Source organism: Diceros bicornis, unplaced genomic scaffold (genome assembly GCF_020826845.1).
Source record: "Diceros bicornis minor isolate mBicDic1 unplaced genomic scaffold, mDicBic1.mat.cur scaffold_272_ctg1, whole genome shotgun sequence".
In the NCBI taxonomy this organism is placed as follows: domain Eukaryota; kingdom Metazoa; phylum Chordata; class Mammalia; order Perissodactyla; family Rhinocerotidae; genus Diceros; species Diceros bicornis.
Window position 1 is genome coordinate 361797 of NW_026691146.1, and position 15695 is coordinate 377491.

The 15695-nt window shown below is 41.9% G+C and overlaps 1 long non-coding RNA gene across 1 annotated transcript; it reads right to left on the reverse strand.

Moving 5' to 3' along the window:
- Nucleotides 1–231: 231 nt before the first annotated feature.
- Nucleotides 232–11712, reverse strand: LOC131402805 (uncharacterized). The gene is made up of 3 exons (XR_009218985.1): nt 11652–11712; nt 10983–11156; nt 232–262 (listed from the first exon to the last, which is right to left on the reverse strand). It is a non-coding gene; the product is annotated as an uncharacterized LOC131402805 (long non-coding RNA).
- Nucleotides 11713–15695: the final 3983 nt, after the last annotated feature.

Here is a 15695-nt window from a genome sequence, read left to right on the forward strand (position 1 = left end):
AAACAGCAAGATGCTGAAGATCCCAGACAGCTTTCTGGAAACAAGAATTTATGCTTTGCAATACTACCATCCCACCAGCTCTTCTCAAAATCCCTCCAGGACACAGACTCACAATCTTGGGTCCTCAGATTGCTGAAAGGATGCGCCTTCAGAAAGTGATCGGCGTGGGGCCGCAGGACACATCAAATGGTGGAGTGAGGACTTCAGCCAATCCTCTTTCCGGAAGCCATGATCACACCGGATACGCTGTCAGAAACAACCTCTGGGAAGAGACCAAAGACATACAACCAACTGAGGAGCATTTGAAGCTGAGGGAGTAACAGTGAGATTCATGGTGATTTTGTTCGGGGCAGGTCCCATCCCCAGCACCTCAGAGTGACGGCCCTGTGAGCCACGCAAGCCTGAAGGGAGGTGGCTTCACTGTCAGAGGTTGCCCACTTGATGTCGCCATGGGTGGACAAAGCCTGGCCCCTAAGCATTTCTGGAAACAGTAGCCATCTCAGTGGCAATCTGACGTGGAAAGTCAACTTTGCAGCCGCCTGAGGTTGGATCTAGAAAACAGCAGTGAATCAGCCAGGAAGGTGAGACGGACAACCACACAATGAGACAGACACAGTGGCCTTGATGGGCTGCACATAACCCCAGGGGCTCTGAAATGTTGTGTGCTTGTGCAGGCCTGTGCCGAATCACGAGAGACCAGGAAGATGGGCATTGTGGGCATGCTTAGAGACCTGCCACCAGCATAGGCCCTGCCCCCAGGGGTTGCTGTCTCCCAGGAAGTCCAAGTTGACTGAGGGGACAATTCCCAGCCCTGTCGAAGGTCCCTGTCCACTCTGGGGCTCCCATGGAGAGAGTCCTTCCCACCTGCAAACTTCTCCCCAGGTCTTCTTCAGAGGTTGAAACGAGGTGCTCTCAGAGCAGAGAAGATGGTGAGCAGTGACGAGAGGCTCCTGAGGAGTTGGCCCACCTGGGGAAGGAAGCAAATGAGCTGGGAGGGTAGAGTGGTCCCTGCTTGCTCTGGCATAAGCCCCCTCAATGTACCTCTCCCTCCTGGAGGGGACAGGAGCCCAGGGTACACGGGAGAGCACACCCGGGCCTCAACGAACAACGCTCCCAAGGAAGAGGATCTGAGCTCAACGTAGGATGATCCCAGGTAGGAAGGGAGCCTTTCACCACCAGGACAATCGAGTCAAGGTCAACATGCCCTTGCAGGGATGATCTCCCTGCTTGTTCTATACGTCCCTGTGGACCAATGACAGCTTAGGTATTGGCTTCTGATCAGCAGACCCAGCACAAGTGACAGGACGACCCTTCCCAGATTCCACCACTGAGGCTGTCATTCTCTCTCACTCACTCTTTTATGTTCCCTCGACACTCTCCCATTGCTCCCCTCTCTCAGTCTGTCTGACCCCTGGACCTGGGGAAATACATGGATGTCCTGAGCTCCCCTATGCAGAGGCCCACACAGAAGAAACCAAGGGAGAGCCCTGCCCAACAAACAGAAAGGAGCCGGGCTCTCAGTGAAGCTGCTCCTGACCGAGCCCACAAGAGTTAGCTTGACAACACATCTCATCCTATTCCAGCCTCAGTGGAGGCCACAGCCCCAACCTGGAAGACGCGATGAGCAGAGGCTCCAACTCAGTTGTGCAGGATTCCTGGTCCACAGAGATGGAGAGAGAGCGAATATTTGCGGTTTAAAGATGCAGCGTGGGGAACAGTGTTGTCAGAGAGGAGGAGACACCCCACACCATCTCCTAGTTCCCGGGTCTGGCCTGCCCTTCTCCCTCCTCTCCCCTCCAGGCTCTCTGCAGCCACAGTGCCCACCTCTCTAACCTCCTCTGGCCAAACCCACTTCTGCCTGGGTGTCTCCACACCAACAATGCCTTCTCCCTGGCACGCTGATCACAGGTGAGTGCAGCGCTGGGTCCTCCTGTCATTCTGGTCACAGCAAATGTCACCTCAGTCAGGCCTTTCAGACCCTCCTACCCAGTGAGACCCCAGCCCTCCCTGCAGGACACTCTTTATTTTCATTCCAGTTCATGCTCTTCTCTTTCACGTGTCTCTGATTTTGTGCTTTTGTCCATCTGCCTCCAGACTGAGCTCCTGGTGGGCAGGGAACACTGGGTAGATTTCAGTACCACCCTTGAGCCCACCAGGGCTCCTGGCCCAGGGTGAGGGCTTGGCACGTAGCTGCTGAATGAACAAACAGGGGCATCTTGGATATCTCTTTCCTGCTCTTGCTCCACTCAGATGGTGAAGAGGAACACTAGTAATAGGAAGTGCAATTGGGTCCCGAGGCAGGCGGAGGGTCAGCATGACTTCTGCATGACTCCTCCTTTTCCCAATTGCTCCAGCAAAGCTCAGTGGGCACCACTGACACAGGAGGCTGCCACCTGATGGCCAGCACAGGAACTGCAGCCTCAGGCAGGGACAGCACAGTACAGCACCAGGCAGGCATGTTTCTTGTGGAGAAATGCCTATCCAAATGCATTGCCTATTTTTCATTGTGCTATTTGTATTTTATTGTTGAGAGGTGAGAACGTATTATATATTCTCAATAGTAGAACCTTATCAGATATGTAAAGATCTGTAAACATGTTCTCCCCTTCTGTGAGTCATCTTTTCACTTTCTTGATCATTTCTTTCAACGTACTCAAGTTTTACTTTTGGTGAAGTTGAATTGATCTGTTTTCCCTTTGGTTGCTTTTGTGTTGGTTGCCATAATTACAAAAACATTGCCTAATCCAGGGCCATGTTTTCTTCCAAGAGTTTTATAGTTTTAGGTCTTACATTTACATCTTTGATGGTAAGAAGATGTAACATTTTTGTATGTGGTGTGAGGTAGGGGTTCACCTTTATTCTTTCACATGTGGATATCCACCTGTCCCAGCACTACCTGTTGAAAAGATTATTCCCTCCTTATTGTCTTGGCATCTCAAATAATTCTAGAATCTGTGGTTGTTGCAGGTGGTGTGACTTACAGTTACTTAGAATTATTCTTTACATGAAAGTTGCTTTTCTCTGGCCTTGTGGACTTTCACCCACTGCATACGTAGACTGATCATTAGCGAAATAATCATATCACGTATTTTGACTAGTTTTTTCTTTGCTTGTGGTGGGTATGTAAGTCCACATCCTGTTAGTCCCTGATGGCTGGGTGGACCACATTGCACCATTGTTCTGGCTTGGATTATCGCTGTATCCTTCTAACTGGTTTCTCTGCCTCTATATTTGACCTGCAATCTATCCCCAATACACCAATTGGAGTGACCCTTTAAAACCAGATGTCACACCCTGACATTGTGAAATCTCTCAAGGGGCTCTTCATTTCTCTCAGGGGGAAAGTTCAAGTCCTTATGATGGACCTCAATCCCCATACAGTTGGTCCCACACTCTCTCTGACATCATCTTTGGCCAGTCATCCCCTGTACCTCTCCCCTCCATTATGCTCCTGGTACATGTCAGCCACTCTCCCACCTGTAGACTTGCACTCTATGTTCCTTCCACTTGGAATCCTCTTCCACATGATGATTTCATGCCTCATCTTCTTCACTATCTTTAATTCTGCGTTCAAATGTCATCTTGGTGAGGCTGTATTGAACATGTCATTTAAAATATAAACTATCCACTTGTCCTGACACTCCCTATCCAACTTGTTCCCCTTTCATTTTTCCCCTTAGCACTAACACACTATAAAATAATATATAATGATAAGAATCAGTGTTCACTCAGGACAGGGAAACCAACCAATAGATTGAGCAGGGACAGTTTATATAATGGACAATTAACCATAAACCTTTAAAGGGAACTCTAGAGAATAACCCAGAATTACAGTAGAGTAGTTAAGAAAGAAACAAATTTGAGAGAAGACCCCCTCACCAAGGCTGCCTTCAGGCCTTGTTGGAGAAGGAATGATTACAGCACAGGGATAGTGGAGAAGATTGTCATGTTTCCCAAGGCCAGTACTGGTCCCTGATCAGGGCAGAGCTCAGCAGGTAGGGAACAGCAGGCTGAGACTGGCAAACAGGAAATCGCTGTCCCCTCCCAGGGCCAGGTAGGCTGAGGCTGGGATGCCTACTGGATTCACTGGGATTCCACTTGCAGGGGTGCCACTCATTCTCCTTATTCAGCCATCCAAGGGGATCCACTAAATCCACTATGGATCACCCACTGTGGGTGAGTCCCTGTAAACACCCCTGAATTGTGCCACTGCTGGTTGTACTGCAGGAGAAAGAAAAAGGAAAGAATGGAAGCACCCTGGAATTAGGAAGGAAGGCCCTTTGCCCTAAATTTTCTCTGACAAAGCTTAACCCCTGCCAGGTGCAAAAGAGAAATGTCTACTGGGTGCAGCTCCATTATTGCAGAACAGACAACAGAAGCCAACACTCTGATGTTGTTACACAGGGGCAATCCATTGATAACTGGCACCATAATTCCCTTATTATTTTGTTTATGTATTCTATGCTTTCACTTCCAACTTGCCTCTATTGCTTTATTTGAACTAAGATTTTGAAGACAGCATATGGTTGCATCAAGGTTTCTAAAAAAAGGTATTTTGACCCCCCAAAAATGCCATTATTAGATCAAAACAACAGAAGAATTAAAAGTACAAAGTAGCTATACTATCAGTATATGCCTTAAGTAAATAGTATACTGTCAAATTCCTCTTATATATGAAAGCACCATGCAGTTTCATTTTAATGATGTTAGCCTCAATAATCTAGTATAATAATAAACTCCTTTGTAGTGAGTAACTATATAAAATGAAGTTACAATAATTTACAATTTACGTCTGTGACATGACCCAACTACTCTCTACAAGCACCACTGAAATCTTGATTGATGCTTGGCTACCTTTTTCTACTAAAACTAATGGGAATATTTCACTGCCAACAAATTCTGTTTACCTGCTGTGTAGTTTATAAGGGTTGAATTCTTCTCTACTTGAAAATCACCATTTTCATCTCTCCATATGGATACCTGTTTATCGGCAGATAGCTTTGCAGTGAGTATAGTTTTATTCAGGAGAATCTTATATAAGAAGTCATAAAAAATGAGTATAAATAACTTACACTTAGGCAATTTTTCTTTTTCTTTTTTTTTCCCTGCTTGGAAAGATTTGCCCTGAGCTAACATCTGTTGCCAATCTGCCTCTCTTATTTCTCCCTTCCCAAAGCCACAGTACATAGTTCTATATTCTACGTGTAAGTCCTTCTAGTTCTGCTACATGAGCCACCGCCACAGCATAGTCAATGAGAGACGAGTGGTGTGGTTCGCTCCTGGGAACTGAACCTGGGACGCCGAAGCGGAGTGTGCCAAACTTTAACCGCTAGGCCATCAGGGGTTGCTCCAGGAAATTTTTCTAGAAAAAAATTGGAATCAAGATGTATGATTTATTTCTAAAAATTTCATAACATACTTTAAAAGATGAAATGCTCAACATGTTTAAAAGCTCTTTACCACTCAGTTTACCTTAACAAAGATATAGCAAACATTTTGAGAAATATACTTTCAACAGGAAAGTCCAATTGTAGCTTTATGCTTTTGTAGACCACTCCCAATAACGTGGCTTAAAAATATAACTGTAAGATTCTCTCAAGAAAATGTATTTCATTTCTATAAAAATCGTTCTTACAGTGTCTCAATGTTTGTTTCCTACTAAGCTTCTCAATGTTCTTTAGGCTTAACAATATAGTAGAATCAAGCTCCTATAATCTGGCTTTTAATCCCACAATCCGGAAAGCTCTATCTCAAGGTCATCAATGACCTCTTAAATCATCAAATAACATTATTCCCATTTTATAAGTGCGAATACTGGGTTTTAAAGAAGTCAAGTTCATGCCCAATATTGTTTAGCTAGTAAGAGGCAGAGCCTAGATATGACTGACTCCTGCTGTCTGATTCTAAAATCCATAAGCATAACCTCTAGGTATACAGCCAAACATAAAACTCCGTATTCTTGCAACAGAATAAATGCATTTGCTTTTTCCTTAATGTCTGTAACACGGTTCTTAACTATTCCCATACATTGGTTTCTCCCTTTCTGTAAATGAGAGTGTTCTTCAAAGTACCTTCCTTCCTCTCTGCTCTTCTCTATAAGCTCCCTACACTCCCAGTGCTTGAATTCATTTAACAAGCATTTATTTTATTGAGTCCATACAATTCCATACCCCATGGAAAAACAATGAACAAAAACCAGTCCCTGGCCTTGAAGGATTTACAGAATACTAGGGGAGAAAGCCCGATAAGCAAGTCCAATACTATTTTCAAAAAAAAAAATAAGTTTGAGTCTGCACAAACACAGAAGGCTTTCTATGTCACACAGCACGGGTTTTCAAGCCTTTTCTGAGGAGGACTACAGTTTTTTAAAAATAGCGTTTAAAATTTCCAAAAGAGCACGCAAGACCTAGAACTTCCCTGATCCACTGTCCCCTTCCCACTAGAAGCCATGTTTTTTCTAAGACTCTTAAGAACATCGTTTGAAAACCACTATATTCTAACATCTTAATAGTTTTGCCTTTCATGCCTAGGTCTTTAATCTACCTGGAATGGATTTTTGTGTACGGAGTAAAGTAGGGTTCCAATTTGAATTTTTCCATACTGATATCTAATAGTCCCAAGACCACTTAAAGAAACGCCCCTCCTTTGCCCTCTGCTCTGTAAGAGCACTTTTATTAAAAGAAATAAAGTTTCTGGATACACATGGAACTGGATTTGGGTTCTCTACTGTTTTCCACTGGTCTAACACTGTGCTAATACCAAAGTGCTTTAGTTACTATAGCTTTATATATAATAAATCAGGATATCTCATAGATCAAGTCTTCTCACCTTGACCTGCTGCTTAAAAAATATCTTGGCTATTCTTAGTCCTTTGTATTTCCATATGTATTTTAGAAACCACACGTAATTTTGAGCTCTGTAATTTCCTGGCAAACTGGTAAAATACCCACAAAACAAATCTAGATCAGTGGTTCTCAACAGGGACAATTTTACCACCCCCACCTCCCACCCCAGGGACATTCAGCAACGTCTGGAAACATTTTTGGTTGTCACAAAGTGGGGGGTAGGTACTACTGGCCTCGTGAGTTGAGGCCTGGGAGATGCTGCTAAGCATCCCACAGTGCACAGGACAGCTGCCACAACAGAGAATTATCCCATTCAAATTTTAATAGTGTCACTTTTGAGAAACCCTGTCCCAAATAAATCAAGGGGCAAATTTGCATGGGCCCATTAAAGGCCAGGGAACATCTACCAAAAACAATAATTTAGTTTTAGAAAAACTGAACAGCCATGTGCCAAATGAGATTTACCCCAATTCATTAAAAATAAATCATATTATTTGCATAGACCAAAAGGCTTATCTTCCTGTTCTCTATAGCAGGGACATTTGCAGGAAGCTTATTGGAGGGGTTAAGTCTTTAAAATACAAAGTTATAAAGAAACAAGACATAGCCAGAAGATATTAAAAAAAAAAAAAACTCATAGAAATCAGTAAGAAACAACCCAATAGAAATATGGGCAATCTGAATAGGCAATTCATTAAAAAGAATATTCAAATGACCAATAAACATATATGAAGATTCTCAAACTCACTAGTCACCAGAGAAATACCAATTCAAACTCACGAGAACACCATCCATGCACAAGAATGGCTAAAATTTTAGAAAACTGGACATATCAAGTGTTAACAAGAATGCTGAATAACGTAATTCTCATATACTACTGGATGTAGTAAAGGGGTTGCATAAACTGGTTCAACCACTTTGGAAAATGTTGGCAGTCTCTACTATAGCTGAACATATCCATACACTATGACCAGCAATGCCATTCCTAGGGATATATCCAACAGAATATACTTACCTATTTGCAAAAGAATGAACAAGAATGTTCATAAAAGCATTAAAAGCCTAAAGGAGAAACCATCCAAATGTCTAATAACTGCAGAACGGATTAATAAACTGTGATATGTTCATAGAAGGAAATAATATACCACAACAAGAACTACTACTATATGCAACAACACAAATGAATCCCCAAAATACAATGTTAAGCAAAAGTACGCAGACTCAAGAGTACAGATATCACTCCATTTCTATAAAGAGGCAAAACTCATCAATGGTGACAGAAGGGAGGAGAGCAATTACCTGCACAGAGAAAGGAGAGTGACTAGAAAAGAGCATGAGAAGGGGCTGTAGGGTGTTGGTAATGTCCTATTTTTATCTAGGTGGTAGATACACGAGTGTGTTTACTTTGTGAAAATTCATCAAGCTATACACTTAGGATTTGTATGCTTTTCTGTATTTAGCTTATATCTTATTAAAGAATTTGCTTAAAAATATAAAGAACACAACCCTGATTTACCGCGTCTGATGCTTCAAGAGACTATTCTAAACAGCCCTAACTCACAATGATGTTAAAATGCAAGTTGTGTATATATTGACAACTGATTTTTTACCAAGGCACAAAGGCAATGCAGTGGATAAAGGGTAGCCGTTTCAATAAATGGTGCTGAACAATGAGATATCCATAGGCAAAATAAATGAACTTGGATCCATACCTCACACAATGTACCAAAAATAACTCGAAATGTATTTTAGATTTAACGGTAAAACCTAAAACTATATTTGATAGAAAAACACTTGTATTCAAAATATATAAAGAACTCTCAAAACTTAACAATAAGAAAAAAAAAGAGGTAAAAGATTCGAACAGACATTTTATCAGAGAAGATATACAGATGGCTAATAAGCACACGAAAAGACGCTCAACATCATAAGTTATCAGGGAAATGCTGATTTAAACCACAATGAGATACAACACTACACGCCTATTAGAATGGCTGACAAGACTGACCATACCAAGTGTAAGCAAAGATGTAGAGAAATGGGAACTCTTGGACACTGCTGTTGGGAATGTACAATGGTATAATGTATAAACACTTTGGGAAAGAGTTTGGAAGTTTCTTAAAGAGTTAAACATAAGTGATCCACTCACTCCACTCTTAGGTATTTACCCATAAAAAGGAAAGCACATGTACATAACAAAGACTTACATACAAATGTTCATAGCAGCTTTATTTGTAATAGCCCAAAACTAGAAACAACTCACATATATATCAACACGTGACTGGATAAACACTTTGTAGTATATCCACAGAGCAGAACATTACTCAGCAACACAAAGGAACAAACTGTTGATACACACAACATGGGTGAATTTCAAAAGAATTATGTTAAGTGACAGAAGCTAGACAAAATCAGTGTACAAATTGTCTGATTCCATTTATATAAACTCTCGAAAATGCAAACTAATCTATAGTGATAGAAAGCAAATCAGTGGTTCTTTGGAAAGAGTAAGTCATAGAGGGGTGGGAAGGAGGGATAACAAACGTGCATGAGAAAACTTTGGAAGATAATGGATATGTTCACTATCTTGACACTGACTGAAAGTTTCATCGAGGTACACCTTATGGTGGAGGTCATAACTTATCAAAGCATACCATTTAAATGAATGCAGTTTGTTTTCTCAAGTATATTTCAATAAAGCTTTTCTAAAAATAATACAGGTTGTATATAAATATTGTAAACCAGATTTCTTAGAATTAGCTCAAAATCAACTCCATTCATTCACACAACAAATATTTATCTAGCACCTACTATATGCCAAGCACTCTGCTAGGTTCCAGGGTTACAATGGTGAGCAAACTGACATGGTTCCTGACCTCATGGAGAACACAGTCTGCTAGGGGAAGCAGAGATTAATAAAAGATGCACACAGACACATGGATAATAAAAACTTCACAGACAAGTGCTGTCAAGGAGACAAACACAGTAAGATGACACAAAATAACAGGGAAACCAAATCTGAGCTAACGGAAAGGTCAGTATGGCTCCCTCAAGGAAGCGACATTTAAGCAACACCTAATGGAAGAGGAGGATAACAAGTTGAAGATGTAACTTTCCTCAGAAGAGACACTAACACAAGCAAAGGCTCTGAGGCAGAAGAAAGCATGACCCTTTGAAGGAATGGAAAGAAAGTCAAAAGGGCCAAGGGTCAAAACAGTGTAGACAACACTATTGCTCACCTCTCCAGAAACTATTCCATCTCCTCTTCCTCACTCCTAACAGAATCACACTTGGGTTCCAGCAGCCACCCTCCTCCACACATAGTCATGGGCTTTAGAGGAAGATGACTCCATTCTTGATTTTAGGAAGTGGATACTGTTGAGACTTAAGTCAGTCATGGCCACCTCTTTTCTCCCTGCCAGTGATTAGTTAAAGAATGGCATGAGTGAAAGCAGGAAAAGAAGTTATTGCATGCTCTAAACAAGAGATGGTAGTTTGGACCAGGCAGTTGTCAATGGAGATAGAGATTTGCACGAAGAAATAAGGTAGAGCAACGTGTATAGAATGTCTCCTAGGTTTCTGGTTTAGGCAAATAACGATCAATCTTTTCCATATAGTCAAAGCCAGAGAAATATTTTTTAGAAATGAATAGTCTTATGTTAGTCTTAATATATTTCTCTTAAATAAACCTAATTAGAACTAGTCAAGGATCATACCTAAAACATATCTCATCCTCATGCAGGATACTGGCTTCAGAAGTTCATGCAAACTTATCAAGAATGAATGAGGCTAACTAGATTTTGTCTAACAATACAAATCAATGTTTTCTAAAATTCTAACCTATAATTAACAATCCTGCCTACAAATAACATCAATTTCTGAATATCATTTATTTTGCCTTGCCTGCCTCAAAAAATGATTTAAGCTAGCAAAATGTCCAAATCAATTAAAAGCCAAGCCAAGAATAAAGTAGTCCAAGGATTTCTGACCACTCTTCTCTAAAAATAATTCCAGAGAAATTAGATGGAGGTACCTAATCAATTATGCTCATCAAATTTATCAAATTAGGTCTCATAACAACAGTAATGAAGGTTCCTACTACAGATACCAACAGACCCAGGCAAAAATATAACCTACCTTGACAAGTTGATGAAGTGCCATTTCTTTCAGAAGGTGGTGTACTTGGACTGTTGAAATGACGTGAAGTTCCTCGGTCCTCGCCATCGTTTGTAAAATTCTTTGAATGGCACGTACAACCACGTGACAATGGTACTTCAGCTTTTTTGCTTAAGCTTTCATCTGCTGGCTTCCCTAAAAGTGAAAGAACCTCTATTTATAATATTTCTAATTCAAAAAACATTAATCATCCTCTGCAGCTACAGTGAGCAACCACTCGAATTTGCCCAGGATTGCGAGGTTTCCCAGGCTGTAAGATTTTCAGTGCTAAACCTGGGAAAGTACCTGGCAAATCTGGACAAGTTGGTCACCCTATCTGTAGCATCAAATTAGGACAGGAGAGAAACACTTATGATGTCAGAGACATTTATAGAGAAATTATCATCAATTTGCATAACTTACAAAAAGATAATAGTCAAAGATTAATGATGTAATAAAGGCACAACCACTTGAGTATTCGTTTATATTGAGACTTATTAAAATATCAAGCAGGGAGGATTAAAAGAAAGACCAAAAGTGTATTCTTAGTTACTGCTATTTCTTTAAATGAATCATTCTGGATAAAAAGTACTTTATTATATTTTTTTCAAGTCCCAATAATCAACCTGAATATATCAACCAAATACTTACCACGAAGAAGAGACTGTTGCCACGCTAAAGCAGCACAAAGTAAGACTAAGCTTTTCCCACTTTCTGTAGGGCTCTCCAACAAACAATGCTGCTTACTTTTTAATCCTCGGACAATCTATTGACACAAAAACAATAAAAAAAAAAATCAGTATACAATTTACTTCATTAGGGTCTGTCTCCATCACAAGTACAAACACAACAAGAAGTAAGGTTGTACTTGAGGGAACATAGCAATAGCAGAAGGGAGAATTAGTATTTAGTTCACTCTAGACCTTATGCCTTTATCTTTCTCCCTAAAATTATGTTGGACTTAAAAGCATATAGGCATAAAAGAAATCAACAAAGGAATTTGTGCCTTAATGATGCAAGCACCGTCATTTCTGTAAAACTAGAGTACACTAATATCTTGGATGAAAACTTAATGGAGGATACTGCTAGAGGGAGTGTAAATCGCTACAGCCACTTTGGACAGAAATTAACAATTTCTAGTAAAGTTGAAGATACCCAACACCAGGAAGTCTAGTCCTATGTATATATCCAAAACCTGTCCCACAGGAACATAAGGAAACATGCATAAGAAAGTTCATAGCAGCATTGTTTAGAATTGTAAAAGAATGTAAACAACTTAAATGTCTGTCAAAAGGAAAATGGATAAAAAATTTCTGGTATATTCATACAATGGACTACTACACAGCAATTGAAATAGATGAACAATCAATAAGGCTACTTAAAAATAATGTTAGGCAACTAAAAACACTTCTGAACAAATATAGGTACAGTATCGTATCATTGTACAAAGTTTAAAAACAGGTAAAGTAATGCTCTATATTGTTTACGGATACATACATATGTAACAAAGTATAACAACACGTCTAGGAAAGAAAAAGAGTAAATTCAGCATACTAGTAATGCTACTTGCAAACAAGGTATAAAGTAAATATGGCAAAATATTAAGATTGAACAACTCTGGAAAGTTGGCTTACTCATTTGTCTATTAATTTTCTATATGATTGAAACATCTCAAAAAATATGGTGAGAAATATAGTATTCTGTGTAAAAGACAGTAAATACTTTGTAGAAGGTAGTAATTCCGTAAAGTAAATAGAAGTGCCAAATGAGCTGAGAATAGTTTTCAGAATATTCCCCTTTGCCTCCCAACCATATACAGTTTATAGCAATCAGGATTATTTTTCGAAAGGTTACATGTTCTTCCATGAACCCAGCAAATATTTTCAATCCATTTACTATCTGAGAAAATGAATGTAGTCACAGATTCAGTATACGTTATGAATTATCAGCATCTTTATCTTAATGAAGACTTAAGTATGAAAAATACTTGCAGAATTCATTATAGCAAGCTATGATGGACAAGCTTTACAAGGAAAGTTCATCTTCACCCCACCAACGGTACATTCAGACCATATTGAAGAGTCATGCTTTCCTGTTTACTTAGATTCCTAACTGCAGCAGAAACGAAAATCAAGACTGAAACAATGCCATTCAAAGAAAACCAGATACCCAACTAGACTAGGACAGAAGTCTAGAAATAAAAAGGGGATTCCTAAATGTATAAATAAAACAAATGCAAGAAAAAAAATTTCCTAGTCTTAACCATCACAGTGGTTGAGAACATGTCTCAGAATCTGACAAATCCGGATTTGTATCCCTACTCTGCCAAAGCTGTGGACCAGGAGGTAGAAGTACGAGTTCTAGATCAGGTTCCCACAACTCAGATGTGTTTCCTTGATCATGTCTTCACTTCTCTAGACTAAGATCCTTATCTGTAATAATCCCTAATTGAAAAGCTGTTGTAAGGGAGAAAATGCCTTGGCACACAGTAGGTGCTTGATAATTCTGATTTAAAGGTCAGAAGGGTATAATTAAAAGATGGGCTTTGGAGTAAAGCAAGCTTAAGTGTGAGTCCCACTGTGTGAATCACTGAATCTCAGTCTGTTTCTTCATCTGTGCAATGGAGATAAGATTATCTACCTGATAGAGTTTTGACGAAAATTAGCCAGGCATTGAGTTAAGAATTAAGTAAGGTAATGGATAGAACGTGCCTAAACTCCAGTATTTGACACAGATGAGGTGATCTACTTTAATCCCCACCTCTTCTAAACCACCTATGCTTAATCTAGGATCCAGAGACGGAAGTCAGAGACTGTGCTCTCTTGCTATTGCGTGCAGAAGTCTTGGTACATGACTGCGTTTCTCTGAAGAGAAAGTCCGTGGATTTCTCATTCCCAGAACTACATCCTAATAAAATAACTGAAAACAGAGGGGAGACTGATATGCACTGTTATCAACTGAGGACTTCCTTGCAATAGTGAAAAGAAATGGCAAATTCGACCTGGGGATGGAGGGATGGTTCAAGGGGTTAATTCAACAGCTTATGAAGCCAATTATACCCTGACCCCTAGCCTGTGTTCCAAAACAAGCTAAGAACCACTATTCTGAGGTATTTCCCAGTTCTAATGTTCTGTGATTCTATCTGTGCAACTCTTGAGTAGAGATTTGGTGGACTCTCACCCCTTCACCCCAGCCAATAACGCAACGCCGTCTAGTTCCTCAGATACAGCCTAGAAATCCACCCGCCCACAGTCGTCGCAATCCCCCATGGGATAAAGCACGAGCCCCCGATCCGCCTCCCGCCGTCGTCCCCGCCGCCACGAGTCAGCGGAGGGCCGAGGTGGCCCGGGGCCTCTCCCCGGGGGTCGGGACCGGCTCCCTCCGTCCTCCGCGTGTTCAGAACCCCGAGGCCCTGGGACGCGGTCACCCCGACGGCCCGCATGGCGGCCAGGCGAGAGCAGAAGGCTCTCTTCAGGCAGGCTGCGTGCCGCCCCAGGAGAGACAGGCTGGCCTGTTCTGAGGAAAACCGAGGCAGCGCTGCCTGGGCTCCGAGTCCCGGGAGAAAAGGAAATGGTATCTGCGAGCACACACTGCGGAGCCTGGCAGAGAGCAGAGGCCCCAAACCTCTCGCCTCCTCACCTGGCTGCCACTCCCTGGCCGAGCTCGGACTCCGGCGCCTCACCCGCTCCCTTCTCCGCTCTCTCCAGGCCGCGCGCAAGCGCTCTTGCGGACGAATTCCCGCCTCCCGCCCCCTCGACTCCCAGCACCCAATCACCCGCCAGATCAGAAACCAAGCAACCAATCCCGGCGTGAGGTTAGGGGGCGAGAACGCTGGCCTCCGAGGGAAGCCTCCGCAATTAAAACCAACGCAAAGTATTTCGTGGCCCGGAGGTGAACGCTTGAAGAGGGAGGGACGCGAGCAGACCGCAGGGTTTAAAGGAAAAGTCTTCTCCGTTTTGAGATTTTGAAACCGGCGACTTAACCGTGCAACCGTTTCCTTGGAAACTCGCAGTCTCATTCTTCAGGTCTGTAGACCAACCGAAAGAAAACCCTTTGAAGCCTTGCCGGATTCTTCCCAGAGCGCCCGTCAGTGCCGCTCAGCTCATGTTTCCGAACTTCACGGCGGCCCGGGTGTCGCACAGACGGAGGCGGGAACTGCCAGACGCCTGAGCCCGGCCAGGTGACAAGGCTGGTTGACGAGTGGCCGCAGAACCTCAGGATGTTCCAGGCTTCCCGGGATAGCGAGTTCAACCAGAGCAACGCTGTAGAGCGCTCCCGCCCCGGTCACTTCTGCTCCATCAAGGCTCATCTGCCTTCTGTCCCTCCTAAAACCGGGTTGTTATTCTTTGCCATGAAGTACACTTCAGTTTCCTCAAAGGTAGGGAGTTAATCGTGATTTCTCCAAATTGTGATTTTTGTCAATTTCTGAATAGCCTAAGCTTGGCTCCGATACTAGTGTCTCAAAAAAGTAAAACGTGAGACAGTTTCTCAAGTTTGAGCACGTAGTTTGGGGAGAGGTTTGCTGCAGGGGGAGCAGCGAGAGGAGAGTGGATTTGTTAGCTTCCCTGTCAGTTTTACTGCATCTTCCCCAATTGCAAAATGTACAGTGCTAAAAATAAATTCTACCTTTTAATTTAGTAATCTCAGGCTCAAAAATTTATCCTAAAAGAGTAATCCAAAAGAAAGAAAAAGTAA